At 46.6% G+C, this 12,285-nt stretch overlaps 3 non-coding genes across 3 annotated transcripts; all 3 read left to right on the forward strand.

Moving 5' to 3' along the window:
* The first annotated feature begins 525 nt into the window (after positions 1 to 525).
* On the forward strand, positions 526 to 607 carry trnas-gcu (transfer RNA serine (anticodon GCU)). The gene has a single exon. It is a non-coding gene; the product is annotated as a tRNA-Ser (tRNA).
* A 558-nt stretch (positions 608 to 1,165) lies between these two features.
* On the forward strand, positions 1,166 to 1,237 carry trnaw-cca (transfer RNA tryptophan (anticodon CCA)). Its single transcript has one exon. It is a non-coding gene; the product is annotated as a tRNA-Trp (tRNA).
* Positions 1,238 to 10,664: 9,427 nt separating this feature from the next.
* On the forward strand, positions 10,665 to 10,747 carry trnal-uag (transfer RNA leucine (anticodon UAG)). Its single transcript has one exon. It is a non-coding gene; the product is annotated as a tRNA-Leu (tRNA).
* Positions 10,748 to 12,285: the final 1,538 nt, after the last annotated feature.

Here is a 12,285-nt window from a genome sequence, read left to right on the forward strand (position 1 = left end):
ACACACGTGATGAAATGAACACAGGGTTTAAAGAACGTTTCTCCGTGTTATGGGACTCTGAAATTCTCCGAATACATCACAAAAGGGAACTGTCTACTTCTGGATTCAGCTGGGAGGCTGATTGAACTCAGTGAAAATCTTGACTGAAAGGCCAAGCAGAGCTGGGATCTCCAAAGATTTATTTTCATTTCCCACACTTTAGCTGTGATCGGCCACTGGCAGTGAGCTGGGAAGGGTTTCTTCTTGCTACCAAATGCTTGTATGTTCCGGTCTTTCCGCGGTGGGTTTTCACACTGTGTAGAAACATGTTGGATATCATGTTGAAGTGTTGAAACGATTCACATCAGCCCATTTACAACAGCATCTGATCTGATGTGGTGGAAATGCATTTTATTGACAGAAAATACATTTCCATCTTTAGACACCTGGCCGAATATTCAGGACCTGTACGAAAGAGGATCATTTAGTTCAACAGATCATGAATGTAAAAAGCATAGAAGGAGGTTTACTAAATCGAAGTTGCGTGACGAGGTGGCCGAGAGGTTAAGGCGATGGACTGCTAATCCATTGTGCTTTGCACGCGTGGGTTCGAATCCCACCTTCGTCGTCACTTTATTAACGTTTACGGCTGTGGGCCAAGTGCTGGTAAATGGGATTAGGTCGGTGGGTCACGTGTCGGTGCAGACACGATGGGCTGAAGGGTCTCTTCTGCACTGTGTGATGATGTGACTCCTTGAAATCCTGCTTCGTTATTTCTTACTCCCTGTCCGTTAACTTTCAGTTTTATAATTAGGGCCACTGCTCCTCCATAGTTTGCAACATCTCACCAATTAAAAACAAAACGAAGCGAAACTCGTGCATTCGTGGCCTCAATCAGATTATGGTTCATTGTGAATCCAACTGCCAAAGTATTTCTCACTCATTTAAACTATTTATGAAATTTGAAAATAAACTTCTCCCACGGCATATTGTTGTGCGTTTGTTCTCTCGTTCTTTGCTTTTCCTGTTACTCGTCCTTGTGATGTAAATCCACAGAAAGCAAAGGCCACGAGGAAGGGAGGGAAAATCATGTTCCCTTTCATGATCCCTGTTTGATTTTCAATGCACTATGATCAAGGTCTAAGGAAGTGAATCTAGGACAAGCAACAACAGGCTTCTTATAGCTGGGCTTGTGGCGCAACGGTAGCGCGTCTGACTCCAGATCAGAAGGTTGCGTGTTCAAATCACGTCAGGCTCATGGCTCTTCACTGTTCCTGAAGCTTTTGTCTGGACGCAGGTTTCCTTGTGTCTGGATTCTGCCGAAATGTTGAATTTCAGAACCATGGTGTAAGTCATCTCTTCCGGTTTTCCTGCTCAGTTTTCATTTTGCACAATTTTACATTAGAACAATGTTTCAGCGATGTGGGGTATCTACTGTTTTTGCAATTGCTCTGTTACCCAGCATGAGAAGGAAAACACAAAGTGTCCATCATGGGATTTAAACCCACAGCCGCTTCCGTCCATACAGCTGCTTAGTTCCGTTAGCTGGAGTTGGTTGTGTAAGCTATAATCACCCGACTTTATTTTATCTATAAATCAGGAGATTCAAACTCGTACTTTTAAATCAGAGCGGCAGTGAGTTCAGTTAAAACAAATGTTTAAAAACAGCAGCAATTTCTTTCTGCTTACGGCATCCAGTTATAGCGACCTGCATTAAACAGCAGGAGCGGAAACCGCAGGTCGACACCCGCCTCTTCACATTAACCGGCAGCCTGAGTTTCAGTTTTGGGATTTTAGAGAGAGCGGATGTTTTTGTGGAAACTGAAGCCACTTCTCCTGTGAATGGAGCCGGTTAAAGAGCCCGGGCCGGCCTGAGAGTCCCCGAGCCCGGGGTCAGTGGGAGCCTGGTGAGAGGACAGATCCCAGGGAAAGGGAATGAGATTAGAGAGAAGGAAGGTTATTGCGGGGTTGAGGGGACTGAAGGGTTGGCGACGGGAGAGATGCAAACGGGGGAGAAAAGGGGAGGGGTTGTGTGGGACAGCATCTGTCAGAACGAGGAAGAGAGCGCCGGAGGAAAAGAGGGAGGGAGCTGCGGGGAGGGCGGGAATCAGGGGGAACTTGCATTTCGTCAGCACATTTTGCAACCGCAGAAAGATCCAAAACCTCACAGCCAATGGGTGGGTATTTTGGGCAAGGGGGTTGATGGGGGGTCTTGGTAATTGAGATTCGTGCTTGAATGTGCACAGCAGGATCCCACAGGCAGTAACCTGATCAATATTTGGATAACCTGTTTCAGTGATTCTGGATGAGGGATTATTATTGATCCCAGGACTCAGGATAAAACTCCTCTTCTCTTGCTATAAATAGCCTGGTTGGATTGTTCACATCCCTCCGAGTGGGGAAGATGGGATCTCGGTTTTAAATGCGGTTTATTACAAGATAGTGTCATATATCCTTGTTACCCCTCTGTGGGTATTACAGTACATCGTGGTAAACAATTTACCTTTTCGAGAAGGTCAAGGAGTTGGAAACACTGAGAAACTGCTCGTTCTGGCATTACTAACTCATGTGGCCTTTGATAATAAAACATAACCTTTTCCAGTCGGTGGAGATGTGATGTAGACATACCTCAGAATAAAGCTCACACACCACAGCAGATGTTGCCCATTGTCTTCAAAGACAGTCGATTGAAGATTTTCCCTCCTTGTTTCGTTGAACTTCTCAATGTTGTAATGCTGTCTGCTCCATTCCTGGGACAAATGTGGGAATCAGAAACCATCACTTCCTCCCTATGTGGATCCGACTGATAAGGGTTTTTATCATTAATTTCTTCTCAGCCTCTGACGCCTTATCGCATCCAGTCTTTAAAACAAAGCTAACATTTTCTGATTTCGACACTCGAATCGACATTCCTGCAACCTCTCTCTCCCTGCCCTGCTAAAAAGTCCACCTCTTTCAACTGTGAGTGTTAATCTCTCATTCTCTGTAACACCTCTCCAAATAACAATCTAGTGCTGCTTCTGCTCTCAGAGTACAATGTCCCCTGTCTTTGCCCAGGTCTGTGAACTATGATTCAGTCAGTTGCTCTCAAGTTTTTACAGGCAGAGGGTTGTGAGTTCAAAATCTCTCCAGAATTCTGAGCAGAAAGTCCGGCTGACACTTCAGTGCCGCGCTGAGCCAAAGTTTCACTGTTACAGTTGCCAGTTTTGAGATGCTATGGCAAACTGACGTGCCATCTGCCTTCACATGTAAAATTACCATGGCACAATTTCGGACAGTGGCACCGGAGTTATTCCATCGTGTCGGAGCCAACATTTGCCCCTCAATTAACACCACTTCAAAACAGATTCTCCTGCCTTCATCACATTGCTGTTCCTGGAAGCTGGCTGTTGCAAACCCTTTAATAATATAGTTCAAAAAACATCGTGATTGAAACGCTGCGAGGAAAAGACAAGGAGTTAATGAGAATTCTGCTGAGAGAGCTACATTGGACAGAAAATCGGGCGAAGAATTCGAGGAATCGATACCAGAGAACCAATCAACATCAAAACTGAATCAACTCCTGTGAAATCAATGAGTAAAAGCTGAGAGCTCCGAGCACCATCAGCTCATCACCCAGAGACACTCACAGAAGCATTTAGCCTCCTGTCTTAGGCAGTGCCTCGTGACTGAGAATGACTTCCTTCCACTCCGGGGCTATGGGTTCTGAGGAGATTAAAAAGCCCAATGCTGCCTCCGCACACTCTGCCACAGCTTGGGGCAGGTAGTGTTTGAGGAGGCGGGTGTGTGAGATGCTCGGATTTTGCTCCGCTCCTTCTGCTGTTTGCGCTTGGCCTCCACCTGGGCCTGTCGGAGACGTTCCAAATGGTTGGCACCTTCGCGGATGCTTCTTCTCCAGTTTGGGCGCCTCGAGCAAGAGATTCCCACAAATCGGTGGGGATGTTGCATTTTATCAGGGAGGGTTTGAGGACGTCACTGAAACGTTTCCTCTGCCCTCCTGCTAACCGCTTGCCGTGACGAAGCTCGGAGTAGAGAGCTTGTTTTGGGGGTTTTGTGTCAGGAATGCGGATGATGTGTCCCGGCCAACGTGGCTGATTAACCATAACCAGTGCCTCGATACTGGGGATGTTGGCCTGAGAGGAGACACTGATATTGGAGCACCTCTCCTGCCATTGAATTTACAGGATTTTGTGGGGGCGCCGCTGGTGATATTTCTCCAGGGATTTAAGGTGTCTGCTGTACGTTGTCCATGTCTCTGAAGCATACAGGAGGCAGGTAGCACTGCAGCGCTGTAGACCAGGAACTGGGGGCCGGGTTTGAGGTCCTTGCCATCAAACGCTCTTTTAAACAGTCGGCCAAAGGCTGCGCTGGCAAACTGGAGGCGATGTTCAGTTTCATTGTCGAGATCTGCCTTCGCTGATCGGAGGCTAAGGCCCAATGGTTCCCCGTGGATCTTGATAGTACCGGGGGGGGGGGGGGCAGTGAGGGGGGTGGGGAGAGTGCGGGTGGCAGTGTGCACAGCGGGGGCAGTCTAGTAGAGGACCTTTACCTTCCACATGTTTAGCTTAAAGCCCTTCCTATCACACGGCTCCGTGAATGTGTCGATGATAGTTTGGAGCTCTGTCTCTGAGTTTGCACAGACACAAGTGTCGTCAGCGCGCTGCAGTTCGATGACAGAGGCTGGGGTGATCTCGGTTCTGGATTGGAGGTGACGTAGGTTGAGCCGTTTCCTGCTTGTCCTGTAGAGTAGCTCCACCCCGGCGGGGAGCTTCATGGAGATGGGGTGGGGTGTTGCAGCGAGGAAGGTGGAAAAGAGATTTGGTGTGATGACACAGACTTGCTTGACCCCAGTTTGCACTAGTGTGGGTCTGCAGCACATCCCTTGGTAAGGATCACGGTTTGCATGTCATCCTGCAGCAGGCGGAGGGGGGTGACTCGTTTCTGCGGGCAGAACAATTTGAGGAGGATGCTCCACAGTCCCTTCCAGTTGATAGAGTCGAAGGCCTTTATGGGGGCAAAGAAGGACATGAATAGAGGTTGCTGCTGCTCTCTGCATTTTCTTGGGCTTGTCTTCCTGTGAAGATCATTTCCACTATGCCACTTGGGGAAAGAATCCGCATTGTGACTCTGGTGGGAGCTCTTCAGCCATGGAGAGAAGGTAATTGAGGAGGACTCTTGTAACGACTTTCCCTGTGGTGGACAGCAGAGATACTCCTCTATAGTTACCGCAGTCAGTCTGATCTCCTTTTTGAAGATGTTCACATTTAGGCATCTCAGAGATGCCCTGGCATTGCCCTTCTTCCAGATGAGGGAGATGAGGTCATGCATTTGCTTTAAGAGAACTTCTCCACACTATTTTAGCATTTCGGCGGGAATTTCTCCTGCGCCTGCGGCCTTGATGGTTCATAGCTGTCGGATGGCCTTTTCAACCTCATGTCGGGCTGGGATTGTGCTGAGCTGGTGGTGGGTAGCATGCTGTGGAATGTGGTCGAGGGCACTCATGTCGAGGACTGAGTCTCGGTTGAGGAAATCAGAGAAGGGCTTCTCCCAATGAGCCGGACTGCATCTCTGTCCTTGATAGGCGCCACTCCATTCTTAGCACTCAGTGGAGTAGGTCCTTGGGTGCTTGGGCTGTAAATGGTCCTGACTGCACTGAAGAACCCACACATTCCGAAGCTGCCCGCCAGTTGCTGTATTTCCTGCGCTCCTTGCTCCAAACATCTGCTCTTTAGTTCACGGGTTTTTTTTTCTATCAAGAGGTTGTTTTTCTTTGCTTTCTGCTGTTCAGATACTGATGCAACGAGAGAAGTCCATTCGGACAATGGCCTGAAATAAAGGAGAAATCCGCGGCTGGTGTAAGGATGTCTGAGAGAAAAGAGAAAGATGTATTTTTGGAACATTTATTGCTTGCGTCCGTGTGCGAATGTAAGCAATTTGAGTGGTTGGTTACAGATTGAAGCGTTTATTGGAAGTAAGAAGCTGATACAAAGTTACTGCAAAAAAAGTAACCAGATTTTGGATCGCAGCCCAATCCTTCTTTCCCGTCTGTGTGATGGACCCAGCGCGCTTCCGCTGCGCCACTCACAAGCAGCCGCTCCCGACTGCCTATTAATGCTGTCTGGTGGCGAGGCAACTGTTCACATGTTCATTTTTTTTTAAAAGGACATCGGTTGGGAAGCTCAGCCTGGCTACACAACCCCACTTCACACCACCGCGAACAGAGCACAGAGCGAAAGACACACAGAGAAGCAGTAAGACACGACCAGGACACACAGAGTGAAAGGCAGAAAAAATAGTGCCTGTCAAACCAGGAAGATGCTGAGATGGAGAAACTGATCATTTATGAAAAAAGGTGTTTGCTGTTGCATAAAGATCGGCCCTTTTTATAAATGATTTCCTGTTGTGTAACTGTGCTCTCTGCTGTACAACCGTTCTCCCTGTCGGGGAAAGGTGACAGACCTTCACTGTGGCTGTAGAAAAAGCTTCCCTCTTGTGCAAATATGTTCCCGGCTGTGTAAAAGTGTTTTATGTTTTGTAGAAGTGTTTGCTATGGTGTAAAGATGATCTCTGCTGGTTTGTGAAGATGAATTCTGTGGAAAATGTTTTCTTCCTGGTCTCATAGAACCATTGAAAGTTTACGGCACAGAAGGCGGCCATTCAGCCCATTGTGTCTGCGGCGGCTGAAAAAGAAATACATAAAATCTAGCCGCCCATTCCAATCCCACCTTCCAGCACACAGCTTTGCAGGTTGCAGCTCTCTAGGTGTAGATACAGCGGCCTTTGAAATGAGCTGAGGGTTTCTGCCCCCACCAACAAACCAGGCAGCGAATTCCAAACATCCACCGCCCTCTGTGTGAAGAACTGGAACCTGATGTCCCCTCTCATCCTTCTCCCAATCACCTTAAATCTGTGTCCCCTGGTAACTGATCTCTCTGCTACGGCAAACAGGTCTTTCCTGGCTACTCTATCTGGTCCTCATAATCTTGTAAACTCAATTATGTCACGCCCTCCGCCTCTAGAGTTCCAAGGGAAGGAACCTAAGCCTATCCAATCTTTCCTCGTAGCTGCAACTTTAAAGCCCTGGGAACATTCTTGTAAATCTCCTCTGCCCTCTCTCCAGAGCAATTGTGTCCTTCCTGTAACGTGACAAACACAACTGTACACAAAATTCCAGCTGCAGCCTTACGAGCGTTTAATACAGTTCCAGCATTACACCCTTGCTTTTGTATTCAATACCTTTCCAATAAAATAATGCATTCCATAAACTTTCTCGACCATCGTATCCACATGTCCTACCAACTTCAGGGACCCGTGGACAAGCGCTCCAAGGTCTCTCATTTCCTCTACCCTCTCCATATCCTCTCGTTTATTGTGTATTCTCTAGATTTGTTTACCCTCCTCAAGTACATTACCTCACACTTTTCTGGATTCAATTCCACTTGCCATTTTGCCACCCACTCAACCAAACTATTGATATCATTCTGGAGACAACAGCTTTCCTCTACACTATTAATCACACGGCCAAGTTTTCTGTCATCTGCAAATTTTCCAATCATGCCTCCCACATTTCATTCACTATTGCACGGTTAAAATCCTGGAACTCCCTACCGAACAGTAATGTGGATGTACCGACACCACATGGACTGCAGCTGTTCAAGAAGGCAGCTCACCACAGCCTTCTTGAGGGAAATTAGGGATGTGCAATAAATGTTGGGCTAGAGAGCGACACCCCCATTCTGTAATTGAATAACGCAATAAAAACATACGACAGGCGGCAAGGGACCCAAAACTGAGCCCCGTGGAACGCCACTGGGAACCGCCTTCCATTCAAAATCACCATCGACCATTACACTTTGTTTCCTGTCGCTGAGCCAATTTTGGATCCAACTCGCCACATTCCCCTTTTCAGCGATGCCCTTTACCTTTCTGATCAGTCTGTCATGTGAGGCCTTTTTAAATGCCTCACTAAATTCTCCGTAGACAGCATCTGCTACACTACCCTAATCAATCCTCCTTACTTATTCCTCAAAAAAATCGATTAAATTAGTAAGACAACTTTCCCCGAAGGAAACCATGCTAACTATCCCCCTCCTTCTACATGGTCATCTGTTACTTGTTCTCATATTTGCCTTCGGAGAGCGCTGACCCTTGTTCTGCTGTTAACACGTTCTGTAATCTTACCTTTCTGCCCCATATTAGCATTTACTATAGTCTTTAACACTACCTTTAACACTCCCTTGTCTTGTGACCATGATATCCTTGTCAAGTCTCTGCTGAGGTCCCCACTATCCCTGACCTTCTGTTTTGCTCCACCTGCTCCACCCGCTGTCTTCCACAGTATAAAATCCATCACATTTCTACCTCTCTTCAGCTCTGGAGAAGAGTCAAGCGGAGCCGAAACGTTTCTGTCTCCACAGATGCTGCCTGGCCTGCGGAGCATTTGCAGAAGTTTTTATTTCAAGTTTCCAGCACCTGCAGCATTTTGCTTTCATTTTAATGCACGATTCCTGGATTCCCAGCCATCGGAAATAGTTTCGCGCCCTGATGGTATCGCCTTAACATGACGGAAAATTCGATCAAATTACTCGTTAAATGGAAAGAAGGACTTTCTTCAAGGAGTGGTTTAAATGCTACGTGGACTAATTTATCGAATTTATGGAATAAATACAACCACATATTTATTCACATGGGACCAGTATCGGTAGGCCGTGTAATGACCACGTGGTCTAATGGATAAGGCGTCTGACTTCAGTGTGTGTAATGTTGCTTTCAGAAAATTGCAGCTTCTAGTCCTCCCACGGTCACTTTATAAAGAAGGAACCTCATCTACTGTTAAGGCAATTTACAGCCATCTAAGACATAACATTGAGTTCTTGCCAGTAGATGAGATGCTGTTCCTTCCATTTGCGTTGGGCTTCACTGGAGCATTGCAGCAGGCCACAGCGGAAATGTGAGCCTGAGAGCAAGTTGGTGATTTGAAATGGCAAGTGACCGGAAGGTGGGGTCATGCTTGCGGACTGAGCAAAAATGTTTCGTAAAATGGTCACCCAGTCTGCGATTAGTCTCCACAATGCCGCTGACCCAAATGTCATCTAAATATAGTACATGCAATATTTCCATTTACTCACGGCAAAGAAATCCAACAAACTGGTTAAAAATGATTCCCCTTTTCCCAAAACCATGTTTACCATGCTGATTGTCTTGAATTCATCTAAGTGCCCTGTTATAACTTCTTTAATAATAGCTTCTAAAAAATTTCCCTACGATGGATGTTAAGCTAACTGGCATATTGTTTCCTGCTTTCTGCTTCCCGGCCTTTTTGAATACAGGTGTTAAATTAGCAATTTTACAACTTAATGCAGCCTTCCCCGAATCTAGAGAATTGTGGAAAATTAAAACCAACTCTTCAACTACATCACTAACCACTTGTTGAAAATGTTGTTTCTGTCGGTAAATTACATTTTCATCACATCAGGTCACGGGTTTTTATGAATGGGCTGATGTGAAACACTGCAAGACCATGTGCAACATGTTTCATCACATTGTAAATAAAACATCACTGAATAACCGGAAGATCCAATCATTGGATCGCATCAACATGGCCATCACACAGACGCCTTAAACATTAAGCCATTGTCGAAGTAATGACTATTCTAATATGTTTTGAAATGCCAAGTGACAATTCGAATTGATTTAATTCTACATGATTGGCGAGGAACAGCCTCAAACCGACGAGGCGGATGGTGCTGCTGATATTCACCAGAACAGACAGTTAGACGGAACATTGACCATCAACCAGGCCTTGAGAGAATTCAACAAACTGTTCATCATGGGGTTTAAACCCGCAACCGCCGCCGTTTATACATCCGCTTCATTCAGTTACTGGGTGAGAGCGCGGTGTTAATATTTTATTATGTAAGCTACATTCACGCATTATTATTTTTCCAATATATCAAGAGATTCAAATTCGTCCTGTTAAAGCAGAATGACAGTGAGTTCAGTAAGAAATGTTTACAAACAACAGCAATTTCTTTCTGCTCACTGTACACACACATAGCGATTTATTTCAAACAGCAGGAGCGGAAACCGCAGTCCGCAATCTTCACTTTCACGTTCACGTTGACCTGAATTTCAGTTTTGGGGGTAAGGAGAGCTCGGATCTTATTGTGGAAACTGAAGTCACTTTTCCTGTGAATGAAGCCGGTTAAAGAGCCCTGGCCGGCCTGAGAGTCCCCGAGATCGGTGTCAGCGGCAGCCTGGGGAGAAGACAGGTCCCAGGGGAAGGGAATAAGATTTGACAGAGAGAGGGATGGGGTGCGGGCGGGGCGATGTGCGGCGGGAATTTGGGGGGAGGGGAAAAGCGATCCAAGGAGGGAGAGAGGAAGGGAAACAGCTCAGGAGAAGGCGGGGGGAGAGATGGTGGATGGTGCTGGTGATGTTGGGAGGGGGGCGCGGAGAATGAAAGCCATGACGCAGAGTGACTAGTCTGCGAACAGCCGACTTTAAAGTTCACAGAAAAGGTGTCTGGAGCTGCCCTAGAGACAAGTTTTGGGTTGTCAGTAAAAAGGAACTCCTGTAATGAATGTACACAATCAGAAACAGTAAATGCTGGGAACATTTAGCAGGTCCAAAGCAGCTGTGGGGACAGCGCAATGGATTAGTGGCCCATCTGTGACTTTGAAGCAGTCAGGATGGCCGAGCGGTCTAAGGCGCTGCGTTTAGGTCGCAGTCTCCTCTGGAGGCGTGGGTTCGAATCCCACTCCTGACAACATTTTTTCCCTCAGCACCTTCCAAACCCGAGACCTCCACCACCGGGAAGGAAAAGGGCAGCAGATGCATGAGAACACCACCAGCAGCAAGCTCCCCTCCGAGCCACAAACCATCCTGACTTGGAACTGGATCGCTGTCCCTTCACTGCCGTTTGGGCAAAATCCTGGAAATCCCTCCCTAACAGCACTGTGTGTGTACCTACACCACATGGACTGCAGCGGCTCAAGAAGGCAGCTCACAGTCAGCTTCTCAAGGGCAATGTCGGCTGGGGCAATAAATGCTGGCCGAGCCATCGACGCCCAAATCCCGTGAAAGAATAAAACAAAAAGTCTTGGCCACCGGAACACAGCTCAGAAAGTTCACTGATACCAGAGCAAAATAGTGCGAATGCTGAAAATCAGAAATAATAACAAACAGAAAATGCTGGAAATACACAACAATTAAACAGCATCTGTGGAGAGAAAAACAGAACTAGCAATTCAGGTCTGTGATATGATTATTTCCTCCTCTTTTAATCATTTGGCTGATAAATAGCAAGAAAGCCAATCACCAGTCAATATCCCCTCCCCTTTCTACGGCACCTTTCTATGCAAGTGCACGAGACACAACACTCGCCTTTGTACCTCAACATCCAAGGCTTCAAGTTCTCTTTCCAAGTGAGATAGTGATACACTTGTTCATCTTTCAGTTTAATGTACAGTATTTGCTGCCGCAATATGTTGTCATCTGTTTCAGGGGGGTGAGGGCTTTGAGGAATCTCCGTTCAATTCGCAAGCCTGACTCTGAGCTTCCTGTCACTTGTCATTTCAATTCTCCACCTTACTCCCACTCTGACCTTTCTGTCCTTGGTCTGCTGCAGTGTTCCAGTGAAGAATAGCATGAGCTCGAGGAAGAACACCTCACCCTACACATTTCCGGCCTCACCATCGAGTTCAGTGATTTTAGATTGTAAACTCAGTCTCCCTCTTGTTTCATTTGTTTCTTTCAGGTGTTTTTTTTTATTTTTAGTTCCTTATTTAACACCTTAATTCCGGCGAGTTGATATCGTAATGGAATTGCCGTTGGACTGATAATCCGGAGTAATGCTGGGTTCAAATCCCAGCACGGCATGCGATGGGATTTGAATTCAGTAATTTTTAGAAATTAGAAGTATAATGATGAGCATGAAATGAATGTCGATTGTTGTTCACTAATTCCCTTTAGGGAAGGAAATCTATCGACCTGACCTGGTCTGGCTACATGTGACCCCAGACCCCCAGCAATGTGGTTGATTCTTCAAACGCCTTCTCTACCAAGTCACTCAGCTGTAACAAGCCCTTGCTAGGAGAGAAGAAAGAAATGAAACCTACCATCTATCTCAGCACCGACAATGACTGCCCCCTGTCGGCCCTGCGAAGTCCTCCTTACTAACATCGAGGGAGCTGTGTGACAGACAATTCTAGCAACAGCGTGTCTGACATCCTCACGGAGACTCATAACTTACAGATAATGTCCCTGGCTCCACCATAACCATCATCATCCTTGGGTATGTCCTGT

The sequence above is a fragment of the Cetorhinus maximus genome, chromosome 31 (genome assembly GCF_964194155.1).
Source record: "Cetorhinus maximus chromosome 31, sCetMax3.hap1.1, whole genome shotgun sequence".
Classification (NCBI taxonomy): domain Eukaryota; kingdom Metazoa; phylum Chordata; class Chondrichthyes; order Lamniformes; family Cetorhinidae; genus Cetorhinus; species Cetorhinus maximus.